Raw genomic sequence first — 27468 nt, 5'->3', positions numbered from 1 at the left:
ACCGCTGAGCCACCCAGGGATCCCCAGATAGGCTTTAATGGATTAGTAGATCCAGCCATCTAAAGGGTGCAGACTGAGGAGCAGGTGGGAGCATCAGAATGCAAACAAAAATATCGAGTCATTTAAAAAAAAATATTTTAAAGATTTTTATTTATTTAAGAGAGAGAGAGAGAGACTGAAAGCCCAAGAACATGAGGATGGGGAAGTGGCAGAGGGAGAAGCAGGTTCCCTGCTAAGTAGGGACCCAGGACCCTGGGATCATGACTTGAGCCAAAGTCAGACACTTAACCAACTGAGCCATGCAGGTACTCCTATCAGGTCCTTTTTGCAGAAGTTTGACCATGAAGGAGCTCAAAGGGAAAGTCAGATGAAGTTATATGTAGGAATATTTTTTTTACAAATACAGAGTTTTAAGTGATTCTGAAATTTGAGGTTTTTCAACAGTTTCTTCCCTGCATGCCGTTCATTCAGCTGTAATAAATATGTATCTGCTCAAAGTTAGTGCTATATTTTTTCTTAGAGAGGATTTGGTTTTAAAAATGAAAATTTCAGCTTAGTTTGCACCTTTTAAAAATAGTAAATGCCTGCAAAAGCTATTTATCTCTCTCCCCTGGAAAGATCTTACTTGTTCTAGTTTAATCTCATTTTCCTCAGAAGTTAGATTGTCCAAGTTAAATGATGATGAATGATAATTATTCTTCATGAAACTTCAGTGTGGTGTCAGTAAGTTAGGCAGCATAGGATGTGGATAAAATTGTTGTATCTGATTACTGTATTTTAGTAATTAAGATTAGCACTTTGCTACTTTTTAGAATTCAAAAGCCTTGTTCTGTCATTTTGCTCTTGTATCAATTCTGTTGAAGATTCTCTCTCATTCTATATCCCAATGAGTACATTGTGAGAAAGAAATTACAGAAACCTTTGAAAACATTGATTTTCAGAATCTTGCAATTTCCAGTAAGGCTAATTTTAATGACCACAGAGCCATAGGTCCTACAGCTGAATGAGTATATGGGTTACACGGTCATAGGACACTCAAAAGCTGATAGCTAAAAAGTTATGCTTCAGTGAATATATTAATTTTTCAGATTTTCAGAAAGAGAATTACTAAAAGAAGATTAAGTGTGTCAAAATATCACTAGTAAAATAATTTCTTTCAGTATGAATAAACTTGAAATAGGGCCAAATAATACAAATGTGGTAATAGAAATATTAGCAAGAGAAAAGCATCCGGTGTCTTCTCACGTCCCTTGCAAGCTCCCCTCCAGATGCTTTTCCTTCTAGGAACGTGTATTCATTCAAGGAATGTGAGATCCCCTCACATAAGCTTCAAGAAAATCCCTGAAGTAACTTAACATTGTATTCCTGTTGTTTTTTACATCATGATTTATTTTGCATGGGGGAAATTTTCTTTGATAGTTCACATTCAGGCTTATAAAATGATAGGCTAATCACAAACTTTTACATTAAATATAAAATAAAAATATTATTTCTCATTTTGCAGAAATTCTACCTTTTACAGAGCGAGATATTTTAATGATGAATGTCAAATTAGAAACGTTCCTAGCTTTTTCTAGATACATGTCAGACTAGCCTAGAAGGAAACCAGGAAAAGTCCTACAATGACATGTGTGGTTCCTGATATATATTAAAAAAATGATGCTCATAACTTAAATCTCCTCTTGCAGCTTTCAAAGTCCTCTCGTCTGTTCCTCAGAACAATTCTGTGAGATCTGGAGGACCTCATTTAAAGAAAAAAAAAGTGTTTCAGGAGCGTTACCATTTTTCCATGGTCACGAAAAGTATGTTACATTTAATTCTTCTGATTCCTAATGTGCTTTTCTTCCCTAGTATGAAAGGATAAGTGAGTGCAGGATCTTTGTAACCAGATGTCCTGGTTCAAATTCTGCTTCCACCATTAACTAGCATAATAGGTTACTCAAAGATCTTTTTTTCTGTTTTCTCTAATGGTGAGTGGAGAAAATAATGTTACCCAGAAAAGTGCTAATTGGGTTCAATGATATAACACTTGTTCAGCATTTTAATTTGGCCAGACCAATTAACCTGTAAATATTAACTATCATTATTCCCAAACAATTTAAATTTTACTTATTAAAATAAGTTGTTTCTAAATTCATAATCTGGACAAGAAGATATCTTGACTTTTGAAATGGGATATGTCTTTTCCACCCTTTCAGTTTTTCATTTCTTCCTCTAACCTACCTTGATTAGGATGTGTAGGCTGTCCTCAAAAGAGGGATAATCACCACACCTTCGTAATTCTCTATTTCTTATAGACTTGGAACTTCTAAAATGTAGTTTTACTATCAATGACGATTTTTGAAAATGCCTTCTTTTCTGCTTGTTTACCACGTGACTTTAAAAAACTAATTGTAACAATTTTTAGTAGAGAAACTATTAGTAAATAGGCACATGTCTGATTAACCCAGAAAGAAGCCAGGAGAAATTCCAATAAATATTTCTTGAATTTAATGCTATCCCCACCACTCATATGTTATATTATATGTTGGTAGTACAGCTAACACTATCATATTTGAGGTGGAAGTTCTAATATATCTCGATCATTTTTTGCCTTTATGTAGGCAGCTATTGCTATACTTTCTTTCTTGGATCCCCACTGCATAGTAAAAATTCTAATAACATAATAATGATGATAATAACAGTGACAAATATTAATTGAGCATCAGTCAAATATGAGGCACTATATTAGGAATCTTCAATATACTGAGTAATTTGATCATTGTACAAATTGAGGTAAGTGTCATTATGATATTTTACAAATAAGAAATTTGAGGCTCTACAATATCAAGTACTTCACTCAGAGTCACACTGAAGAACTGGTACTAACCTATCACTAGTGTTAGTATTGTTACTGTAATTGCATCGTGATACTGTGTGAGATAAGACTGGGAGGAGAAGGCAGATTTTTCCATAAGTCTGACTTTGAGAAATAGAGACAGGGAGAGGGACCTGTCTTATCTACCCAACTGCCTACATAGTTTCCAATTGACCGGTCAGCCTGACAATTTTGTGAACCCGATTTAAGTAATGAACAAACATTATACTGAAAGTTATTGCTAAAAAGTTATTGAGATCTAAATCCCAACCTCTCTTATTTGTAGATTAGAGTTTCTGAGTCACAATGACTATGAATCCCCTCATGACTAACAATTTCATTAAGTGGAATTATTTCTGAACTCATAGTTCTGGGTGAAATCTATTTAAATACATTAGTTTATGAAACAAAGTAATTAAATTCAGTATTAATGAAGAAAAAGTGGAAGGACTCTGTATACACTAGAATTTTAAAATAATCTCCCCTAGGGCATCTGGATGGTTCAGTCGGTTAAGCATCCGACTCTTGATATCAGGGTTGAGTTTGAGCCCTGCACTGGGCTCCATGGTCGATGGGGAGCCTACTTAAAAAAAAAAAAAAATGGGGCAGCCCCGGTGGCGCAACAGTTTAGCACCGCCTGCAGCCCAGGGTGTGATCCTGGAGACCCGGGGTCAAGTCCCATGTCAGGCTCCCTGCATGGAGCCTGCTTCTCCCCCTGCCTGTGTCTCTGCCTCTCTCTCTCTCTGTCTCTATGAATAAATAAATAAAATTAAAAAGAAATGTCCCCTAGACTGGAAGGAAAATTACTGGGATGGAAGCTGGTGACTAAATTAACATACATACTATATTAGAGCAATGAAATTGTTCTGAACAATACCTTAATGGTGGGTACACGTTATACATTTATCAAAATCCATAGACTGTACAACAAAGATAGTGAAGTATATTGTAAACTGCTGACTTTAGTTAATAATAATGTATCCATATTGGTTCATCAACTGTAAGAAAAATACTACATTGTGTTAGCTAGACAGGCTGTCCTAAATAAGAGATTTATTTTTTCACAGTTCTAGAAACTGGAAGTCAGAAATCAGGGTGCCAGCATAGTCAGGTTCTGATGAGAGCCTTCCTTCCAGTTTGCAGGTGGCTGCCTTCTCACTATATCCTTCTGTGACAGAAAGAGTTTTAGTATCTCTTCCTTTTCTTATAAGGGTGCTAATCCCATCATTAGGGCACCATCTCCTCTGATCTCATCCATCTCAACCTAATTATTTCCCAAAGGCCCCATCTTTAAATACCATCACATTGGGGGTTAGAGCTTCAACACATTAAATTTGAGGGAGGTGCAATTCAGTCCATAGCATATATTAATACAAGATGTCAGTAATGGGGGAAGCTGTGCGTGTGTGTGTGGTGAAGAGATATATATGGGCACACTCTATACCATTGGGTCAATTTTTCTGCAAGCCTAAAACTGCTCTAATTACTAAGTCTATTAATTTTAAAATCTAATTAATTAATTAATTAATTAAAGACTATTTATTTATTTATTAATGAGAGACTCAGAGACAGAGGCAGAGGGAGAAGCAGGCTCCATGCAGGAAACCCAATGTGGGACTCGATCCCAGGACACCGGGATCATGCCCTGAGCTGAAGGCAGATGCTCAACCACTGAGCCACCCAGGTGTCCCAATTTTAAAATTTTAAATACATAGTCTAGGACACAAGAAGAATTAAATGAAGAAATGTAAAGTGCATACAAGATGTAGCAGTTTATAATCCCTATAAATAAATGTTTTAAGACAGTATTATTTCAAACATTTTTTCCCTATCCTTAGACCACTTGTTCACATTTTGAAGCTATAGCAAACCCCCCAAATGTTCACATGGAAGGGGATTGGAAAATAACACCAATTCTTATATGTGACTTCTAGTAATGTAGTGAAAATGGCCTTGCCAATTTTGAAATAACTAGAAGCAAAGACTTCAACACCATCATTTAAGTGAGTGCCATTAACTAGATTTTAAATGACTAACAAAATGATTTAACTTTGCTTGAAAAAATAACTGGTGCAAAAATGGGTAAACTATTTACATATATAACAGGTTTGCCCATGCTAAAGAAAATCTATCGGAATCCTCTGGCTGATTCAGTGTTACTCTTCTAACTTATTTACAGTACTTCAGATTAAAGGATTTCAGAAGTAACACAAGGAGGTTGTAAATATTTAAAAGATACCTTAGATCAGCAATTCCTGAGGTTCTCTCTGTTTCAATTTTTCCCTTATACTTAAAATGAAGATGGGGATTGTCATAAATATTCATTTCATGAATATCTTTCCACAAGTCTCTTCCGACAGCGGAAGCCACCTGCTCTGAGCAGTCTTCGTGTGCAAAATGTATTAGAGGGAATTGGCAAATGCCAGAAGGCAGGGGTGCCAAGTGTTGGATGGCTTCTCCTTCCTCCATACAGCAACTCCCAAGGCACCTGGGCAATGAACACTCAGAGAAATGATGGCTGCTGGGCCACTATATGATGGTTTCCCTCTAAAATGCTTTCACAAACTTACATTTACTAAAGCATCTCTATATCCTCTGGGATGAAGAGTGGCTAAAAGATACATGTTACCTTCAGAAGAGGGCACTTACATAGCTCGACCTCTGATGTTTTGTTTGTATTTGTGTTAGGATGAAAACAAGTCTAAGTCTGGCCAAAGTAAAAGATAATTTAATGTTAAAATTCCAAATAAAAATTTGTCAGTTATCTGTTTGTTAAGCTTTTTATATTTTGATTTTCTTTCTTTTTTTCATAATAACCATTCTATCTTAATTCTGTATGTTCAAATATTTTCGGAGACCAGCACAGTTTAAATTTTCAGTATAGGCTATAACACATTATTGCATTACATAATTGTTTTTATATTGTGTTATGCATCATAGTATCCTATAGTGGGATGGACACAGGATGAAATCACCATATTAGCATCCTGTATCTAACTAGCCCTGTCACTTTCTCACCTGTGTGACTTGGGGTAAAAGGTCAGTTTGTCAAAAAACATAATTATAGGATAGCAGGTACATATTAGTTGGTGTTGGATCCTTCATGGAGCCATTTTAAAATGAACAAATAAGCTTACCTGTGAAAGTTCTTTGTGAAGAATAAAGTAGCGTGTGAATATTAGTTATTAAATATGCAGCTAATTGCAATGTTTAATTATCAATGGTATGAGCCATCTTTATTTTTAATTCATTGATAATTTGAAGTAGTATGTGAATATTAGTTATTAAATATGCAGCTAATTGCAATGTTTAATTATCAATGGTATGAGCCATCTTTATTTTTAATTCATTGATAATTTGAAGCACATAGTAGAGTCAAGCCAAAACCTTGAAAATATTAACCCTTCTGCTCATTTAAGACAAGAATGGCATAATCAGAACTCCTTAGGGAAAAACTAGATCCCTCTGTTTTCATCCACTTTCCTTCTCAGTCCTCACAGACTTCCTGACATTGAATATGATGCCTTGACTTCTATTTTATAGGCTGGAGAGCAGATTAAGATACAGAACCATGTGTTTTGTCCTGGTTAAAGGTGTTCATATTTTATTGATGCCATTGATGTATCTTAAAAACTAGTTTTTTTTTCAAAGAGCTATATTTCCAAAATAACATAAATAAATTAAAATCATCATCTGAAGTTACCTTTGTACATTTTAATGTTTCTGAGAAAGTGTTGTATAATTGTTTTAGAATATGAGAAAGAAAAAATGACAGATAGGTAAAACCTATTCTAGACTTGTAGTTTTCAGTGTCACTTTCAATATTAATTTTTAAAAATTAAGCTGAAATAGATTGTTATAGGAACAATCTTACTAAAACATGATCTCAGTTTAAATATTTTAAGGTAAATTAGTTGGTTACATGATGCTTAAGGATTTAGACTTTAATGAAACACATTTCTTTCAGATTTTATTTATATGACACATTTTTTCATTAAAGCTTAGTTGCAACTTTAATATTGTTACAGAATCTTAGGACTGTTTAGATTTCTTTAGAGTTTGCTGAAAAGTTTTCTCCATTTGATAATTATGAAACTGGTTAGGATGTGTATGGAAGGTGACCTCACTTTAGATGCAGCCAAGGCATTGAGAAGACCTTGTGAGCATGCTCAGGAAGCACAATGGAAAGTTAAGTACCTTTCTCAGTGAATGTTCACAGAGAGGCCACAACTGAACACTAAAATCTTCATTTCAGTGCAAGCCCAGGAGCTTCTGGAAGTTGACAAGCCTTTGGAGAGACTCAAAGCTGGATTTTAAATTTTGAAATAGACGTAATATTACCTAGTAGGGAAGCCTAAGCAGTGTGTGTGTGTGTGTGTGTGTGTGTGTGTGTGTGTGTGTTTAAAGATTTTATTTATTTATGAGAGACACATAGAGAGAGACAGAGGCAGAGACACAGGCAGAGGGAGAAGCAGGCTCCATGCAGAAGCCCTATGTGGGACTCGATCCTGGGTCTCCAGGATCATGCCCTGGGCCAAAGGCAGGCGCTAAACTGCTGAACCACCCAGGGACCCCTAAACAGTGTTTTTAATTAAGGGGATGATATAGAGGATTGTTTATTCCAAGTTGTTGGGTCAATGCTTATATGCTTCATTTGGGGATATTGGCTGGTATAGAATGAAAGTGCAGCAGTCCTGAGTTAACCTGTGCCCAGATTGTTGTGCTATAAATCTCATCATCGCCAGAGGAAGCAGCTATACAGTTTCCACGTAGAGCCCACAACTCATGTAGACATTCATATATGTTGGTTAGCCCACTAAATTATCATACCAGAGGGAAATAGACTGCCAAAGGTTGATAAATTTATATCTCGCATCAACTACAATGATGAATAATGGTGCCCTCTGCAGCTTGAGACCCTTACCTGGCTTGAGATTGGTGATTGTAAGTTAAGAGCAGGGGTGGAAATAACAGGCAGGATTTCAATAACAGACTGAGCTCATGTCAAAAGTCATTACCTGTGAACTATCTGTGTCCTTAGTAGCAACACATCTTCTGGATCAGTCTTCTGAGCAATAACAGCAGAGTTCTCGTAATCAAGCCCATGATGGTAGCAGAAAATCTTACACAGAGCTTTTGAAAACAAAGGCAACCAAAATCCCTGAAAACATTCTGAATTAGCTTCATTACATATGTGTTTGTGCTGTTAGGATCAGGTGTAGTTCAATTAGCAGAAAACAGTTATGCAAATAGCATTTAAGTAGACCTTATTGTGGATTTTTAATCAATAATTATCTTACCTCAGAGAAATCATATCAGCTGCAAATATATATGTGGTTTAATCACAATTGTTGGCATACTGACCAGCAATGATTGCGAAAGTTTTGAGGAAAGTCACTAAGGGAGGGAAACATAAAGGGGTAATTTGGAATGAGCTGAATTATCCCCTCAGCTGTGAAGTCCTGACAAAGTTAAAGGAAAGCTATAAAACTTATTCAGAGGATATCATGGGTCTTGATAGATTGGAGTAGCATTCTTTTATGAAGGACTAATGAGAAACCATTTTTGTCTGAAACAGAAAGTATGGTTTAGAGTTTATCTATTAATCACTGTATTTTCCTTTCAGTATCAGTTTTCATGGTATTATTTATATCTGCTACTGACTCTACAACATAGTTGAATGGTAACTTTCTGATTTTACTCATATTTCTTCCTATTCTTGATGATATCTCTATCTTACACAAATGAGAAACTATTCCTTAAGATAATAACCTTCTTTCAAATCAATACTTCAGCTGTTTTGCTGTATCTTAAATTATTTGATGCTATGCTCTATATAATTTCATCTTCTCTTTGTAAAAATTTTGTGTGATATTTGTTGGATATTTTATATATCTGTCTTGGATTTAATGAGCTGTTTTGCTTTTTGATGCAATACATTGAGTCTGGTTCCAAAATCCTTTTCTCCTTTCTTTTACCATGGCTGGAATGTTACTAATTCACATAGTAAACGTGGGTTTATATAGAAGCCTAGATTTAGCTATGGATTGATTGAATGCCATTTTGAGAAATACAGTTCTGAGTAACAAACAGCTAGGTACCTTGTATTCTGTATTCAGAAATTTTTAATTTATAGAATTCTGATACAAAGACCATTTGATAAATGCATTTTCTAAATTTCTTAAATATTCACAGAGTCAGCACTAGCATGAATTTGTAAGAGGCAAAACTTCAGTATCGGATTTTTTCCTAAATTACATTTTTATTGTAAGGAAAAATTGTTTGTTGTGTGTTTTTTAAAAGATTTTATTTATTTATTCATGAGAGACACAGAGAGAGGCAGAGACACAGTCAGAGGGAGAAGTGGGCTCCCTTGCAGGGAGCCCAATGTGGGATTCAATCCCAGGACCCTAGGATCACAACCAGAGCTGAAAGCAGATGCTTAACCACCGAGCCACCCAGATGGCCCAGGAAAAATTGTTTGTAAAAGATAAAACAACTCCATTTTAGGGAATGTCTTCCAACCCCTAAAATCTGGGGTTATAAAAAGAACAATTGATACAACAAACATTCAAGCATTTTCTGTCAGAAATCTCATCTGTTTTTCTGTATTCTTGCCTAAATCTTCAATATTGCATATAGCCTTCTTATGAAAACATGTTGAAATTATTAACTATTTTTCCACTAATTAATTGTTTCATTAGTTTTATCTTATATACATGTCCATGGAAAATTAGTTCTATGAAAAAATATGTACATAATTGATTTTAAGATACCATTGAGTATTAGATGCAGCATAAAGATTAATGGTGTTTTTGAAGAAAACTGTATTAAATAAATATTGATTGTGAAATAATCAAATTTCCAGAAATGTTATATTAAAAAAAATAGACTCAACAAAAATAGTACCATGTTATTTCTACTCAGTGTGTATATATATATTTCCTCCTAGTTCTGATAGTGTTAGGTAATCATATATTCAGTCTCCGTATATATATTGGACTAGGGTAACCCTGAAAAATATCAAGCAGGCTTTAAAACAAACCCCCTTTTATGTCTGTTCCATCTCCAATCAGCACAGCCTCCCAACCTTGCAGTTGTGGCTGTCTATAGGATAGTACTAATCTGGCATCATCAGAGCTTTTGGAACCTGGAGAACTGTTTTAGCTGTAGGGACAACACTGATATCAGCCTGGCAGGAGGTAAGTATGAGATTCTGACTATGAGTTTGACATCTGCTGCATCTTTGTACAAAAAAACCTACAATAATCTACACCCTCAAGACAGTGCTGGATGTCACTGATCAATTACAGTTGCCAGTAGTGAGCAATTTATGAAGGTCTAATCAATCTCAACAAAGATGGGATAGGTGGTAACGATGGTAAGTTTCAGGAAAATATCTGAAGATTTTATAAAGTCCATATTCCTGCAAGGAGCCCCAATTACTCCTTCTACAGCAACACCAGTGGAAATGATTCCTATATAGATCACACTGAAGACCAGCTACCCTTCAGTGAAAGTCTAAATACTAATGCCTAGTCATACCATTTTAGAATGAATAAATAATTTACAAACCAAAAAGGTAAAATAATTACTGATTTTACACTATGAGAAGTCTTCAGGAAATTGTCAAATGTCTGTAGTGTCTTTTTGTAGACAACATTATGGGACTGAACCTACCCATTGGTATTCTGATTGTCTGTGAACTGGTCAAGAGCTTGAAATATACCAAACCCATACATTTCCTGGGGACCAAGAGTCTTTGTGGATAGCTGCAGAAACTATAGCTGCTCAGGACAAAGTCAAGAAGTTAAGGCACCAGGAAAATGACTAGCACAGGGAAATTTCTTCCAGGGCAGCTGGGGGGCTCAGTCTGTTAAGCATCTGCCTTCAGCTCAGGTCATGATCTCAGGGTCCTGGGATCAAGCCCCACATCAGGGTCCCTGCTCAGTGGGGAGTCTGCTTCTTCCTCTCTCTGCTCATGCTGTCTCTGTCTTCTCAAACAAGCAAACAAACAAACAAATAAAATCTTAAAAAAAAAAAAAGAAATTCCTTCCTATGTACTGCCCCGACATCATCATGCATCTCCCTTTGCATGTCCCATTGACCACATCTGTCAGATTCTGAAGTTGGAGCTGCCAGTGGGAGAGTAGACACTCCCATTCTTATTTCTTTCCTATTTTATTTTTAAATTTATTTTAATACCAGTGTAGTTAACATACAGAGTTATATTAGCTCCTCCAGGTATATAAATATAATGATTCAATAATTCCGTATACCTCTCAGTGCTCATCAGATATGGAAATGCAATTCATGGAATAAGAAATAAAAATAGGGAACAAATATATGATAATGTATTTAAATTCCCTAACAGGAAAAAGAAAATTTGAAAAAAAATTATTCTAACCTTATTAAAATGATAAGATCTAAAACATCTTTTAAATTAGTTTAATGTGGGAAACTGCAGTCTCTTGCCCAGCTTGGTTTGCAGGGATAGAGATAGGAAGGCATGTAAATTGCTAAAATCTCCTGTAAATTCAGCAGTGTCTGTTAAGATTCTACCCTTCCCACAGTTCAGATTATTACAGAGGAAAAATCATTAGTACATAAAGATATATGTACCATGCTTAGTACTGTCAAGGAATATGAATACCAATTAATAAGGTAGTAATTAAATAAATGATCATATATTTGTATTCTATGATAGCATGAAACTATTAACACAAAAGTGTTTTATATATAATTATTGACTTGAAAAGATTCTTATGTTTTATTTTTTAACGGGAAAAATCAAATCAGGATAATTATGGTATTATTCATTTTTATTGATCAAAAAGAGAAGAGGAAATATATATGTAATAAATTTATATAAATACTTGGATATACTGATCTAGCACAGGAAACTTATGTCAAAATACACATAAAATTGTTAGCATTACTTAAGGGTAACGGAGTTGAAAGATGCTTACTTTTTTCTATGTATAATTGTAATATTTAAATGCATTATTTTTGTAATTTTAAATATCTTTTCATATGATTTGAACTAACAATTCAGCTTCTCAGAAGTCATCCTAAGAAAATAATTGAAAATCCAGGAAAAAAATATAAGGCAAATATCTTCATCTATATTACAAATGACTACTAAATTGGGAACATCCTCCAAATCCAAAGAAGACTGATTGAATCATATTGCAATCCTAAGTATGATATTCATGGGCATTAAAATTGTGCCTTTCAAAAAGCTTTTAATGATCTTAGAAAATGGTTATTTATATATATGTATATATTTAAAGATTTATTTGAGAGAGTGCGTGTGGCACATGAGCAGGAGGAGAGGCAGAGGAAGAGGGAGGAGAGAGAGAAGCCTTAAGCAGACTCCCTGCTGAGTGCAGAGCCTGATGCTAGACTCTCAGGACCTTGAGATAATGACCTGAGCTGAAACCAAGAGTTTCAGCCAGGTGTCCCAGTTATGATATATTAAATAGAAAAATAAAGACAACCATTGCACACATAATAATGCTTAAGACACAGACACACACATCCTTATGCACATGCTCATACATAACCATACATGTACATACAAAACGGAAAACAACCTGAAAGTTAAATATTGTGATGAAATATTTTGCTAGGATTTGGATTGATATCATTTTAACTTCACTTTTTAAACTTTTCTATAACTTCTGAAATTGCTGTAAAAACATCTAGTGATTTTTTTTAGTTTCTCAAAAGAAAATATAGGAGCACCTAGATGAGTCAGCCGTTTAAGCATCTGCTTTTGGCTCAGGTAGTAATCCCAGGGTCCTGGGATGGAGCCCTGCATTAGGCTACCTGCTCAGCAGGAAGTCTGCTTCTCCCTCTCTCCCTACCACCATCTCCCCCATGCTCACGCACTTTCTCTCTCTTGCTCACTCTCCCAAATAAATAAATAAAATCTTAAAAAAATACATAGCCAACATGAAAACACCAGAATAATCAGAAATTTAGTGAATTGTTTAAAAGGGAGTTGATTATCCTTCCAAAGTAAAGTTTCTGATATCTGTATAAAAGAGTTAATTATTTCACACATTTATGCACTATGGTTATTATGCAGAAAACAAAATTGAGCATACAAACAAAACCCAATAAGGTTTGTTTCTGGTAGACTGAATATAGAGAAAATCCTGAATCTAAAACTCAGTGAAGAAAAAAAAAACACTTGTTTCATGTTTAAATCATTATAAACATATAATTCATGAAATAATTTGGAAAGATATAAGTTCTATAATAATAAAAAGAGTTTGTGGCTCAGCAAATCTGAGACAATAGGTTAGGTTATTAGCATTGAAATAAATTAATCTTCAAGCAGCAAATATTTCCACTTTATAGCTGATAGTGTGAATCTTTCAGACCTTATTTAATTCAGTATAATTGTAATCTAACCAAATATTTGGATAATTTGAGAACCTGATTTAATAAAACAGCCTCTCGTCCAGTAAGTATTAGTAATACATGTGTTTTCACAGTGGTGTAGCAAATTTATCTTCCTAATGATTCTGGTTGAACCAATGTCAGAACCCTGCAGATAGTTTTTGGTGGAAGAGCATATTACTTCAACCCAGCTCCTAGAATTAAGAAGGATTTAGCTAGAGATTTTGAATTTGCACATAATCCACCCCATGAATCAATAACTTAGTATGTAAAATGTGCAGTGCCTTCTTGTTTGGGTTAGGCAGGGCAATCTAAAACTTTTGCAGAGATTCAAAGAGCAAACTTAAAAATGATCATTAATTCCAAAGGAAATAATAACATACTTTGTCAAGTCTTACATATACAAGGAAGATAGACACAGTATGAATAACATGCTAATCATTGCTAGATGAATGTATTAAAATAAAAGCAATAAAAATGTAAGCAGTGGAAGAAACAAACAAAAATATTGATGATCCACTGACTAATATTATTCATAGGAAGCACAGTTTTTTTTTTTATATTTGGATCAGTTTCTTACACAGTATTCCCATTTTAAGTGGATTTGTCTTTTTTTCACAAGGGTTCAAGAGTCCTTTTAATACTTTCATGATGTGGTAAATAATAACGATCAATATTGATATGCATTAGATCATCTACATTACTGCCATTTTCATTTTTGAAAAGCCCCAAGTATGGTGCCTAACTATTAAAGAAAATAGATGTTGTTAGCAAAATTTCTGATGAGTATGTGCAAAGCTATCTACACTTAATTCATTATTATTATTAAACATTTCAGATTTGGCATGGACATTACTTACTGTGACAATCATGAAAAATAGTGGTATTTCACTATATAATAGAATCATACAGATTTGCCATCTTTTTTTTTTTAAGATTTTATTTATTTATTTATTTATGAGAGACACACACAGAGAGAGAGAGAGAGAGGCAGAGACAGAGGCAGAGGGAGAAGCCGCTCCATCCAGGGAGCCTGATGTGGGACCCAATCCCAGGACTCCAAGATAACACCAGGGCCTGAAGGCAGGCACTAATCTGCTGAGCCACGCAGATGTCCCTAAATTTGTCATCTTTTAAAGATAATAATGTTGAATATGGCTAACTTTATACAGCTTAACATAATCTTTATTTCTCATGAATTCTCAGATTTGTGTTTACATACATCCTGGACAGTAAAATTAGGCACACTTAGGACAGCACTTCTTATTTTTTTTAATGAATAACTTAATCATATATAAAGCTCACAGTCCTTATTAGCTCAAGCTTTATATTTTCTGTGTCTCTGCTGGATAAGAATAAGAGTCTACCCTGAACAAAAACTCTATTTTTGGTTATTAAGTGACTCTGCAATTTATTTTTCCTGCCCAAAATATACTCATGTGCCAAGCAAGAGAGACATTAAGTCTGGCCTCAGTTCTGCACCAGAATGCCTGGAGAAGCTGGGGATGCGATAAAAGTTTTTATATTCCCTGACTCCCCAACTCTTCTAATAACATACTGGTTAATATAAAAGGCCTGCAGCAGATAATTGGTCAAATTTATTGTTCTATTGAAAGATATCATCCACAGAAACTTGTGAACAGCAGCAATTGAGCAATAGATTTAATAATTTATTGAATAATAAAATAAAAGTTGCAGTTATCTAGTGATTACCCTTTCCCAAATTTATTTTCCAAAATACAACCTTTGTAGAAAAAAGTCACTATTTTTTAAAAGATTTATTTATTTATTTTAGAGAGAGAGGGCATGTGTGCACATGGGCGAGGAAGGGAAAGGGTATGAGAGAAACTTAGCAGACTCCTCGCTGAGCTTGGAGCTGGATGAGGGGCCTGATCTCAAGACCCTGAGATCATGACCTGAGCTGAAATCAAGAGTCAGATGCTCAACTTACTGCATCATGCAGGGGCCCCAGTGGTCACTTTTTATTTTGGAAATTGAAAGTTTTCACTCAGAAAAATTTAGTTTACAGTATGTGCATGTATCTTTCCTCTTCCCTTCCTTTTTCTTAACCTCTTCTGTCTCTCTCTGGGTCTCTGTTTCTGTCTATTTCTCTTCATTTTAATGTCCAAGACAGTTAAAGTAAACCAAATAATCTTGCCTACTGGTGTTTTCAAAATGGTGAAAAATTTACATTGCATGAAAAATGTAGTAACTATTTAATCGGTGTCCAAACCTACTTGCCTAACACCCATGAGTTGCTCTTCAACATTATCCTGATCTCAGTAAAGAAACCACAGAATCTGATGGACCCTATTAAACAGTCTGTTTATAGCAAATATTTATCTTTCTTATTCAACTTCTAATGACTTAACAAACTGAAGGCAATTGTATTCATAATTTGCTGTTATTTTCACTCTTAATATATTTGGTGAAAAGTAACAGAGAAACAGGACTTGAGTTTTTCCAAGTAGATTGTGTGATAGATCGTTCATTCATTCATTCTTTCATTCATTGATGAACCTCAATCTCTCCTATAGGTGAAAAGATCTTTAAGGATCTGTGTGAGCCAATTTGTGGTGACTAAGAAAGTTGTCAAACTGACAAGATGAGCACAGCCAACAAAGCTATCTTTCCTTGTGTATCAATTGGTTTAAATTTGATTTCCAGATCAGCTAATAGAAGATAATCTACAGAACCAGAAATATAAACTAAGTGTCACACTAGTGAGATATTAAAAGGGACATGATTATTATAATCTGATATTTTGTAAAAAATTCTCTTTTGAGATATTAACAATATATATTAAGCCCCACAAAATGGATTATATATAAATTATCTGGTTTATTAAATCAGTGTTTATATTTATAGTCGAGATAATTTAAACCCTTCGAATAGTTTTTCAGGTAGATTGATTTTTATTCATTTTATGCTGTAAACTCAAAAGAGAACTGCACTTTCTCAGGATGTGTCAATTAATATTTTCTATTTAAAAAAAAGAATAATTTATAGAATAAGAATGTCTCTTTTAATATTTGCCTCTGTGTCACATTTAAATTCTCCTCTTAAAATTCATTTTAAATATGTTTCTCAGTCAAGTGACTGTAACAATAATACAAATTTAACTACATTTCAACAACTTTAACTATTTGTTCTTTAAGCAGTCTTTAACACAAATCACATGCATTGAAAGGACCGTTGCCTTCTTTGAGCTTGCCATTAGCCTATTTGGAAATGTCTTCTCCAAGTGGAGCTGGAAATACATATATGATGTAGAAGCACATGAGAGATTTACTTTATTCAAAACTCTCAGGATATAGAAGTCATGACCCCGGTATTGAGCTGTTTACCTTTCATAGAGAGGATAATACGAATACCAATAGATGTAAACATGCTGCTTACTTTCAGGTCAGCTAGGGGTGGAGTGACTAAATAAGATGAATGGGTTCAGGGTTTTAACATGTTTATCTGTAAGCCCTTTCCTAGGAGACTTTATGTCCTTGCACATGATGCTAACCTTTTTTCCAACTCAATTAATGGGATTGATTTCTTCATCAATTTTACCACAGCCCTGAACTAAATTCCTCTCTTGGCTTATTTGTTTGCAATCTGTTGTCTTGGTTTCCAGTGGATTCTGCTACAACCCCAAGCCTCCAATTCAGTCACTAGAGATAAATTATGCATATCAGTACATGCTGACCAAATTGTTTTTTATTAAGCCATGATTTTGACCGTCGACTCATGTGCTACTCCATCTTGGTAAACCTCAAGGAGATTTGTGTGTGTGTGCTTAAATTAAAGTAGGCCTAAATTCCATGCTCCATTCATCATTTTCCAAGAGTCCTATACTAATGTTACATATTAACGAGAACTTTTAATGATTTTTTTTTCTTTTATCGAAAACTCTGTCCCCTCCTTTTGGGCCTAATTCTGGACCTTTGATCCATACTGACACCTCCTGAGAGGATGTTTAACTATTTGACAAGGTCCCTGGAGCAGTGCTTTACAATCGTATGGTTTCACTAATAGTGTTATTAAATTAATCTAATAGGCCATGAATACTGTTTGAAATTGAAATGGAATATAATATCAGATTAATATCATAATTTTTACATTTGTGGAATAAACATAGGAACTGGGAAATTTTCAGTACGTTGTGTGCTTGCCTGTGATAAATGTATGTTATTTATTCTGCTTTGCATTTGTGATGTTTTAAAAGAGAACAAGGTTTCTCAGGCAAGAGTCATCAAATGGATCCATCTAAAAGGTAGATGATGATGATGATGATGATGTTAATAATAATAATAACAATAAATTGTGGGGTAACATTCCTTAGATTGGCTTTTGTAAAACACATATAAAATCCGTGAATATAAAGTGTAGGAAAATATCAGTTCATTTTAGTCTTATATAAATGAAAAGCTAAACAATTGCAAGTAAGACTTGAAAACTAAAATAATAAAGTTTAAATTAATAATATTAATGCGGCACACACAACTGCTTTCTTGAATTTAATCTGATCAGGCAAGATTCATAATATAAGGATATATTAGCATTTAAAAATTTTCATTTGCTATTGATTTTATCTTTTAATTTTAAGAATATTGTCTTGAATCATTGTCCTGGTCATTGTAGTTATTATACCCACTTACTGTGACTTTTACTACTAACCACCTGCTATAAGTTGGTATGTTCTAGGAAGAGTGGCAGCAGTTTGTACACTCAGAGTTTGTACATGGTACTTATTGCAGTTCTGCAGATCTCTCTTTTTTTGGATTTAGCATGCTTATACCCTCTGTATACATATATCTTCATTTTCTGATTACCTTTCTTCTATTTAAACTGAAAAAAATCTTTGTTTTATACCATTCCTTGACCTCATTTGACCTTCCCTAAGACCAAATGCAGTAAAAAGCAAGAACAAAGGTAAACGTAAGCAATAAAATCCTACTGCAAACTAGGATAAAAGAGGCTCATAAGTAATCCAGAACATGATTAGATTTCATTCCTTTTTAGCTTATATTTGAAAGAAAAACACAAAATTTAAAACCTGTCATTAGAATCATTCAGAACATATCCATGGATTCAAGAAGTTCATAGACCTCAATATGGAATACTTGCCCTAGAGAATTCCTCCAACTTTTTTGATTGTAGGGGTGTGTGTGTGTGTGTGTATGTGTGTGTGTGTGTGACTGATGTGCCTCAGTTACCTATAGAAAAATAATTTGTGATAGCAAAAATATTGAAGGAAACAGAATGGTAACAATGTATGAACTTGTAAGTTCAAAACTCTATCAGTTATCATAAAAATATATTCATCATTACAAAAAATATTAAAAAAACAGATTCCATCACCAACACAAGATACCAGTTATGACCTCTTAATAACCAAATGTTCTTTCTATAATTTAGTAGAATTCCAGAAATTTGGGCAGCCCCGGTGGCGCAGCTGTTTGGCGTCGCCTGCAGCCCGGGGCGTGATTCTGGAGACCTGGGATCGAGTCCCGCGTTGGGCTCTCTGCATGGAGCCTGCTTCTCCCTCTGCCTGTGTCTCTGCCTCTCTCTCTCTCTATGTGTCTCCATGAATGAATAAATAAAATCTTAAAAAAAAGAATTCCAGAAATTTGTATTTGCATATGTACACGTTAAACTTTATGAGATATTTAAGTATTATTTGGCAGAACACTAAATTACAATACTAAGTAAACTCCCCAGTTTTAATTTTTGAATTCCACATTGTATTATTCTTTTAGCAAGTAGCTAGTATAGTCCTCAAGTGAATGGAAAATAAAAACCAATGGAAAATGTATGAAACTAAAATGTGTATCTGGAAAAATCCATTTGCATTTATAGGAGTCCATGTGGGTAGTAAATTATACACAAGGAAATCCTACACTGAGAGTTTAAGTATAAAATTAGGAATAGTTATAAATTTACTAACCTTAGGGGAAGTAAAGAAGATTATTCTACTTTAAAACATAAAATTGACTTATATGTAACCAATCAGTTCTGTAATTAACACAGCTAATAATAGATTAACATAATTTAGGAACCCATCTGATGCAAACAGGAAAATAATTATTTTTAAAGTAAGTACAACTTTTAAGATTGCAACTAGGAATATAGTTTGTAAGATTATAAAAGGAAAAAAAAACCTATGTTTCTAAGGCAACTTTCTGAAATATCTTTTGAGATAAATCATATGAACAGTTAATATGTTTCTTTTTTAAAAAAGATTTTATTTATTTATTCATGAGACACACACACACACACAGAGGCAGAGACATAAGCAGAAGGAGAAGCAGGCTCCATGCAGGGAGCCTGATGTGGGACTCGATCCTGGGTCTCCAGGGTCAAGCCCTGAGCCAAAGGCAGACACTCAACTGCTGAGCCACCCAGGTGTCCCAGAACATTTCTATTAAGTAACCTCTCAGCTGGAAAAAAACTGTGTTTGAAAGCAATATGTATATTATAATTATATATGGCTCTCTTTTATGTATCTTTTAGGCATTTTTTATTTGTTTTGTAATAGAAAAAATTTTTGGAGGAAATGAGCCATCTGGTCCTATATTTATCCATATTGGAAATATCCATGGATTACTACAAAACTTTTAGAGAGGTCATTCCATATATTGTTTTATAGAGGATGATTTTAAAATATTAATATTTTTGAGCAAGTATTATGTAGGAAATAACATTGCATAGAATATCTCATTTCCTTATTTGTCAGAGCTTTTAATATTGGATCACATTGCTTTGCCTTCTTGATGTGACTTTACTTGGAAAAGAGTATATTTACTTCACAAGTAGGATTTTTCCCTTAGGCTTATCATTTCAAAATAAATAACCCTATTCCAAGAGAAAAACGTTTCTTAACTATGTAATATGTTGTCAGACTATGCCAGGATGTAGGGGAAAATAACAGAAAAGTTATAGTTGCTTGGCATTTTCAAATTGTATCACAATTTAAAAATGATCTTTAAGGAAGGAACTTAAAGAACTTGATGGATAAGGATGTTTCAGTTGGGAAAATTAATGGCAATTCTGTGTCTTTTGGTATTTATGCACTCTAGACAAAAACAAATCTGTTTTTTCATTTTGTAAAGCTTCAAGGACCATAAACAAATGATTTAATATTTCATGACAGTTCAACCACTAAATTCTAACCTGAATTAGAGATTCTCAGATCATATAATGGATTACAGATTAATATGACCTGGGTCACATACACTTCAGAGTACAGGATAAATTGTAATATTCAGTCTAGGTTTCAGAGTTTTGCACAGAAGATATTTTTCCAGGATGTTCTGTTTGGAGCCTAATTATGACAGCTACATTTTTGCTTACTATTGGTCAAACACATTACTGAATTTAATCTTTATAAAAACTTTCTAAGGTGGGTAATATGTTTTTTTGACAGATTAGGGAACTGAAGGAGTGTAATAAGGTTAAACTACTTACCATACATAAGTCATATAACTAGCAGGTAGTAGATTCAGGGTTTGATTTTTGACGATTTCAAACACTTACAATAACAGCCCTTTTACTTGTGAAGTGATTAGAAACTGTGAAAGTGCAGTAGGTCATTAAATCTAATTCTAAATGATGTTTAGATCTGACTTCTTGATGTTTAAGTGATTAATACTGACTGATTTGGGGAACTATTTTATATCAGCAAGTATGAATTTCTAAAAAAAGAAAAAAAAACTGGAATTGAATGAAAGGGTAGAGAATCCTTAACATGTATTTAATGCATTCCACCAGCATTTGTATGGATCCCCTAGAGTATACAAAGGAAAAAGGCATTAATATTAGATATCTATTACTGTGTAACAAAGTACCTAAAAACTTAGTTGCTTTAAACAGCAAACATTTATCACCCCACAGTTTCTCTGTGTCGGGAATATAGGTACAGCTCAACTGGATGCTCTGCAAAGTCTCCTAAAAGTTACATCAAGGCTGGAGTTGTGGTCATATCAGAAGGCTTAATTGGGGGGAAGATCTGTTCTCAGTTCACTTGTGGTTGTTGGGAGCTCAGCCTCACAGGTTGGTGAACTGATGGTGCATTTCTTCACTGGCTGTTAGCCTGAGGCTGCCCTTGGTTCCTTGCTATGTAGGCTTATCTCTCTCTGTGGCAGCTCACAAGTTGACAATAACAGGTGAAAAAGAGTCTGGAGGAGCAAGACTTAATTAAAGTCTCTTTGTAATCTCATATTGAGAGTGTCATTTTATCACTTTTTGTGCATTCTGTTCATTAGAAGGGAGTCATAGATGGTCCCATAGGATTACATAAGGGCATAAATACCAGGCAGGGATCTTTGGGGACAAGGTGAAAACATTCTATCTAAGCAAGCAATATTTGTTAGTTGTTGGTTACTATTTGGCAAATGAATTAAGAGTCTTAGCATACCTTTTATCTCATGGGTTTAATCTATAAGAATCTCCCCAAAAGAAATGATCCTTATCCAAGAATAATTTTTAATTGCAAAAATTGAATTTTCAATAAAACTAGATTGAATACATACAAAATAGATTGTACAATACATTTATATGTGTTCAATATGTAAATAAATAGTTTAAATGTGAACATTTATATATTTTACTTAACATTTAATATACATATATATATATATATATATATATTTATTAAACTTCGTTCCAGTTTTTGTTCTCATGTTAGTTCCTGAGAGAGGACTTCTGTATCACATTATAGCCCTAGAAACTTAGGTTAGATCATAAAAGTTGAATTGTTACAAGAAATTTTAAAATCCTTATTTGAGAAAAGTATTAACTTACTATGCTTTATTTTTTTCTATTGCTTTTTTGTAGTCCGATATTATATTACCCATGAATTTACTTATGTTTTTGATATTTCCCTCACCAGAATGTGAGTTTCAGGATGGCAGGAAGTTTGTCTGCTTTGTTCATTCCCATGTACCAATCATCTAGAGAAGTCCATGGACATAGATTTAAGAAATAGTTACTCAAGAAACAAATGAACTGCATGCACAGATTGGAACGTAGGAGAAAATACCTAACTAGCCTCAAACCCATAGCATGTTTGATAAAGAAAGCTTTCCCATAGGAAGTAATACTTGAGCTAAAACAAACTGGAATTAAAGGAAGGGAAGGTCCTGAATCTATAGTCATACCAGTCTGTACATATATTTGATCTTGCCTAGAAATTCATGATCTGGGTGACATGAAGAAGGCATTCGGTGGTTTCTAGTTTGACTAGGGAAAATAAAGATGGGGAAGAAAGCAACTTAGATGTTAAGGCAAGAAAGTATTTGGAGTGGGGAAATCATGGAGTCAAAGCTAGATTATGAAGGAAGTGAAGCCAAGAAGGGGCTCATGATGTGGAAGAAAACTATAGAGTTAAGGGATTGAAAAGCTCAGTGAGATCAAAACAGGTAAGAGAATTGCATTTTCGATATTATGATTAAAACATGAAGCATATTTATGGTGAAAAAGGCAGAGTGGATCATGGATGTGTGTAGCTACAATAGGTTGGATTTGAAAGTTAATGGAATCTCTTTTGAGTTTGTTCTAAAATATTAAATTTATAGATTTAATGAAAATTTATAAATTTCTTTTAGAAGTATCTATATTTAAACAAATTACTAACTATATTTCAAAAATAAGTTGAAATGCAATGGATATTCATGACATTTTTGGATTTTCTATGTCCTTTTACTTCTGTTTATCTTTGACTGTATTCTTATACATCCTGTAAGTCCATGTCAATGATTCAATTTATTACTATTCTTCAGAGCCCATTTTATGGTATGAGAGATACAAAGATAAATACAATGAAATCTCTTCTTTTAATTAACTGGTTAAGATTAATACTAGTTAAGACAGGCAAACAACATTTTAAAATGTTTACATTATTTTGGACATGCAAAATTAACAGATGTCATACCAGTTGGGAGAATCAAGGAAGATTTTGGAAAAATTGTATTTGAGCAGCATTTTGAAGAATACATGGAATTTTATCACTCATCTAGGAGAAAGTGGAATTTCAGAAGGGACAAATACCTGCGAGAAGGCAGTGGAGATAATCAGATGTGGCAAGCATGTGGAAAAAAGTGAGCAGTGTGTATGGAAGTAGGGTATAGAGACATGGAGCTATAAAGGTAAATACACCTTAAATATGGGATATAGAGACATGGAGCTGCAAAGGTAAAATCAAGCTGCAGGAATGTGCTTAGACTTAATGGAGTCTCTGACAGTTTTCATGATGGTTAGGGGTATGACCAACAAAATGTAAAATGGATAAGGAAGCAAGAAGAAGGAAAACCAACAAAAGGATTATTGTAACAGTTCTGCGAAGGAAATATAAAATCCTGAAGTAGCGCAATGGAATTATGAATGGAGAAAGGTATATACGTGAGAAATATATGGTGATCTATAGTCCTGATAAGTTGTGATGGTGATTGGAGAGCAGGACATTAAAGATAACTCCTAGGTTTGAACTCAGTCAGTGAGGGTACTTTAACAGAAATAGGAAAATCCATGGAAAAGTAATGGGCAGAATGAGTTTGATTTTGCCCGATTTAATTTAAAATGTTACAGGTAAGTCAGAGTGGGAAAGTACAGTGCACAGTTGGAAATTGATAAAGGCCATACTTACAAGTTTCAGATTCATGAACCATCTCAACAGAGAGGAGAGTCAAAAAGCTTCAGAATGAATGAAGTCAATTGGTACAGAGCCGAGAGGGCTAAAAACAGAACACATCTTTGCTAAGAGAGATTACTGTTGAAGATTGAAAGAGGAAAAGGAACCAGTACCAGAGTCAACCAAGGAATGTTTGGAAAGAAGAGGTGAGTGATGATGATACTATATCACCGGAAGACAAATGAGGAGAGATTTCAAGAAGGAGGGCATGAGTGGTGATTAGAAGGTTAGTAGTAGTTAGGAGAGAATAATTTCAACATAATATTCAATATACTCATTCAATAGAACAGGTTCATCTTGGATCCTGATTACAAGGGATACATTTGAGGAGTAAATGAATTTTGAGTAAGCAGAGGCATCAAGATGTGCTCTATTTCCATAGTTTTGGCAGCAAAGTAAGGGGACAGATGGTGTGGAAACTTGAAATAGTTGTATCACAAAGAGGAAATGAAGAAATTGACCATGTTTGCCACCTAAAGAGCAAAGAACTCTGAAGTATAGAGGAAAAGGTTGAATATGGAAATGAAACTAAAAGGAACTAGGAAGTTTAAAAAAGACAGAAGTCAAGAGTCCAGATTAAAAGAGAAATTGTTACAAGAAGGAAAATCATGGTCATTAGATGATACAAAAAGTGAAGTGGAAATACCAGAAATATTTAGGTTAAGGAAACCCTAGTTGTTTGAGCACAATTATAGGAATCAGTAAAAAAATAAAATAAAATAAATAAAAAATAAAAACCTACTATTTGTTTAGGGATTACTATTTGCCAAGAACCATACTTAATAGTTGACCTGCACTAACTCATTTGATCTTTCCAAAGCTCTGTGCAGTAGGTTCTGTAAAAACCCTCGTTCTGAATGTAGGAAGCTGAATCTTTAGTGATTATAACTTGTTCGAGGCTCTCAGTAAGAGACAGGTTTGTGAATCAAACTCAAGATTCTATGGCTCCAAAGTCTTTACCCTTGATCGCCATGCTAGGTGGGTGGATTCAGAACTTGAGGTGATAAGGGATTTCTCAGTGGCTGTGGTGATTCACTCAGACGACATGGCTCAAAATGTATTGTATTTAGCGTGGTTTTGTGATTTCTTCCAGTAGAATTTGGCAGTCTTAGGACAGACAAGGTCGTAGAGAATTTCAGGAATTGCAGGATAAATATTGCAAAAGGACAAAGGAGAAGAAAAGTCTGAAGTGAGAGTTGACACTTATTTGAAATGATTGACATTAGAATCCAATCTGGGGAGGAAAAGAAGAGAAGGTGAAAGAGAGTAGATAGTTGGAAGCACAGGGAATAATCAAGAAGGACTTCACAAGAAGGACAAAGAGTGAATAGGTATGAGAAAATGAACAAGTGTGTAAAGAAAGAAGTTTCATTCTTTCAAATATATTTCATGACAAATAGGTGCCACTGTGAAGAGCCCTGTGTGTACAGAAGTTAATTAGACATAGTTCTGCCTGAGAGAAAAAAAGTTTAATGTAGCTGAAATAGAGTGAAAATGGGATTGCTGCAGTTACAGAGCTAAGGAATGTGAGACCAAGGATAGGCAAGGATTGTAGTCAATGCATAATGTCAATTACTAAGTTGGTGAGATTGATAATATTGGCTTTAGGTAGGTTAGACACAATATAGTTTCTTAATTTTGTTATTTTATACTTTATGATTAATGATGCTCAAAAACTGTGAAAATCTATGTACTCTCCTGTGTCTTATCAATAGAAAAACAATTCTTGAAATGATTTTATGAACTTATAGTTTTGCATATTTGGATATATGTCCTTCTTCATGGAATTTGAAATCTGAAAAACTCTCTGAAACAAAATATAATATTTTTAAAAGACAAAAATTCTTTTTATAATAATAATCATTATGTGTCACAAATTATTTCTAGTTATTTTGAAATGATTCTCTGATAGTAGCAAAGTAACATGATTGTGTATTTATTTATTAATACGCTGCTAGAAATGCCTATACTTTATTCTACTTTTCTAGATTTAAATTCCTATGTTGTTGTTCAGAGAGCCTTGTATGCAAAAACATGCTCAATTTTCATAAAACCAAGCTTTTGCAAAACTTACTGTTGTTTACTATAACAACTATATATATATGTTATATACATATTATATGTGTATGTATATAACAACTATAGCAACTATTATTTACTAGAGGATATGGAAAGTTGTGGAATATTTTTTCTGTTGATTCAGTTCTCATAGTTTTCCAAGCTATAGTTTTTTATATCATATAGTTTACCATCATATGCTTCCTTGAAGAAACTATTTAGCATCATCAAAAAATAAATAGAAGAACTTTAAGAAGTAATATTCTTGAGTGATTGAGGATGGGAAAGGATATGGTCCGGGTAGTTGGAACCGAGCTTCAAAACTAATCATGTCAGGTAAGAGGAAAAAAAATCTTGACTTTATTTTAGGAACCAGTCAGAAGTAATTTGTAACATTTAGCAGGATGGAGGAAGAAAGAGATGTTCCATTCTTCATTTCTGAAGCTGCAGCTGCTGGCTGCAAGTCCTAGACTGAAACATGGTTTCCAGTTCTATAAAAAAAGTGGAGAGAATGAATTGGCAATTTCTAATTTTTAGGTAACTTGGGATATACTGTTTATTCTTTAATATGTGGATGAAAGCTAAATTTGTTTTAACACTTCAATAAATGGCTGATACATATATGAAAACTGTGTATGAATAGAATTGCCAAAAGTTGGTGCCCAGCAATACAATTCAGTAATGACAAATGACTCTTTTCCAAAGAGATTTTCTTCTTGGAAGGTGAGAATGGATGGCAAACAAATCAAGGCAAATAACTTTCTATCATTGAAAATAACTTATATTATGGAAATCAGCCATCCAGAAAAAAAATAAAACAGCTGAGATCAATTCTCTTCCCATCTATTTATCTCTACTCTCCACAAATTCCCCAGTGACCACCACCATCAGCACCCAACTAATATATCAAATAACTTACAGTCAGCTTGTGGTGAACACAGACAAACTTTTTGTCTTTGGACACAAAAGAATGTTTAAAGAAGTGAGGAGCCCTGAGCACGTATTTGTTAAAAATTCTTATATTATGGTTAGATTTCATCTAACCTTTTCAAAGATTTCCCAAACAAGATTTCGGTAGGGACATTATAGTAACAGAGATCTTATGGGTGTGCATGAGTCAAAAATATTTTGGATATTTCAAGGTTTTTATTTTTCACTAGTAAGCTTTCAATCAGCTACACTTATTCCTGGCATACATTCTTTCACTCTCCATGCCCCTCTCCTTCCATAGTACAACACTTAAATGCAGCCATGGAGGAAAATACCTCCCTCAGTTTTCGAAACAGTGAAAGTAATCTCAAGGCAACCAGATATTCATTGGATTGCAATTGACTCCAACTGAACATCCTGGAACATCAAAATCTCATTAAAAACAGTCATTGAATAAGAATATCACTTAGGATACACTCAATGATGGACTCAGGCCAAATGTAATTTAATACTCAGTATCCAGGCTGGATATGGG

At 34.1% G+C, this 27468-nt stretch overlaps 1 protein-coding gene across 2 annotated transcripts in view; it reads right to left on the bottom strand.

Annotated features, from left to right (window-relative positions):
* The window catches only part of OLFM3 (olfactomedin 3), a 192657-nt gene that overhangs the window by 73210 nt on the left and 91979 nt on the right, over nucleotides 1–27468 (bottom strand). The window contains exon 2 of one of the 2 annotated variants that reach the window (XM_038541188.1): nucleotides 7876–7990. The exons of the other annotated variant lie outside the window; for it this stretch is intronic. The gene's annotated coding sequence lies outside the window, so the exon portion shown is untranslated. The remainder of the gene's footprint in view (nucleotides 1–7875; nucleotides 7991–27468) is intronic. 2 annotated transcript variants of the gene reach the window in all.

Source organism: Canis lupus, chromosome 6 (assembly GCF_011100685.1).
Source record: "Canis lupus familiaris isolate Mischka breed German Shepherd chromosome 6, alternate assembly UU_Cfam_GSD_1.0, whole genome shotgun sequence".
NCBI lineage: Eukaryota > Metazoa > Chordata > Mammalia > Carnivora > Canidae > Canis > Canis lupus.
Note: the sequence above shows the minus strand (reverse complement) of the source record. Positions and strands in the feature narration are given on the sequence as shown.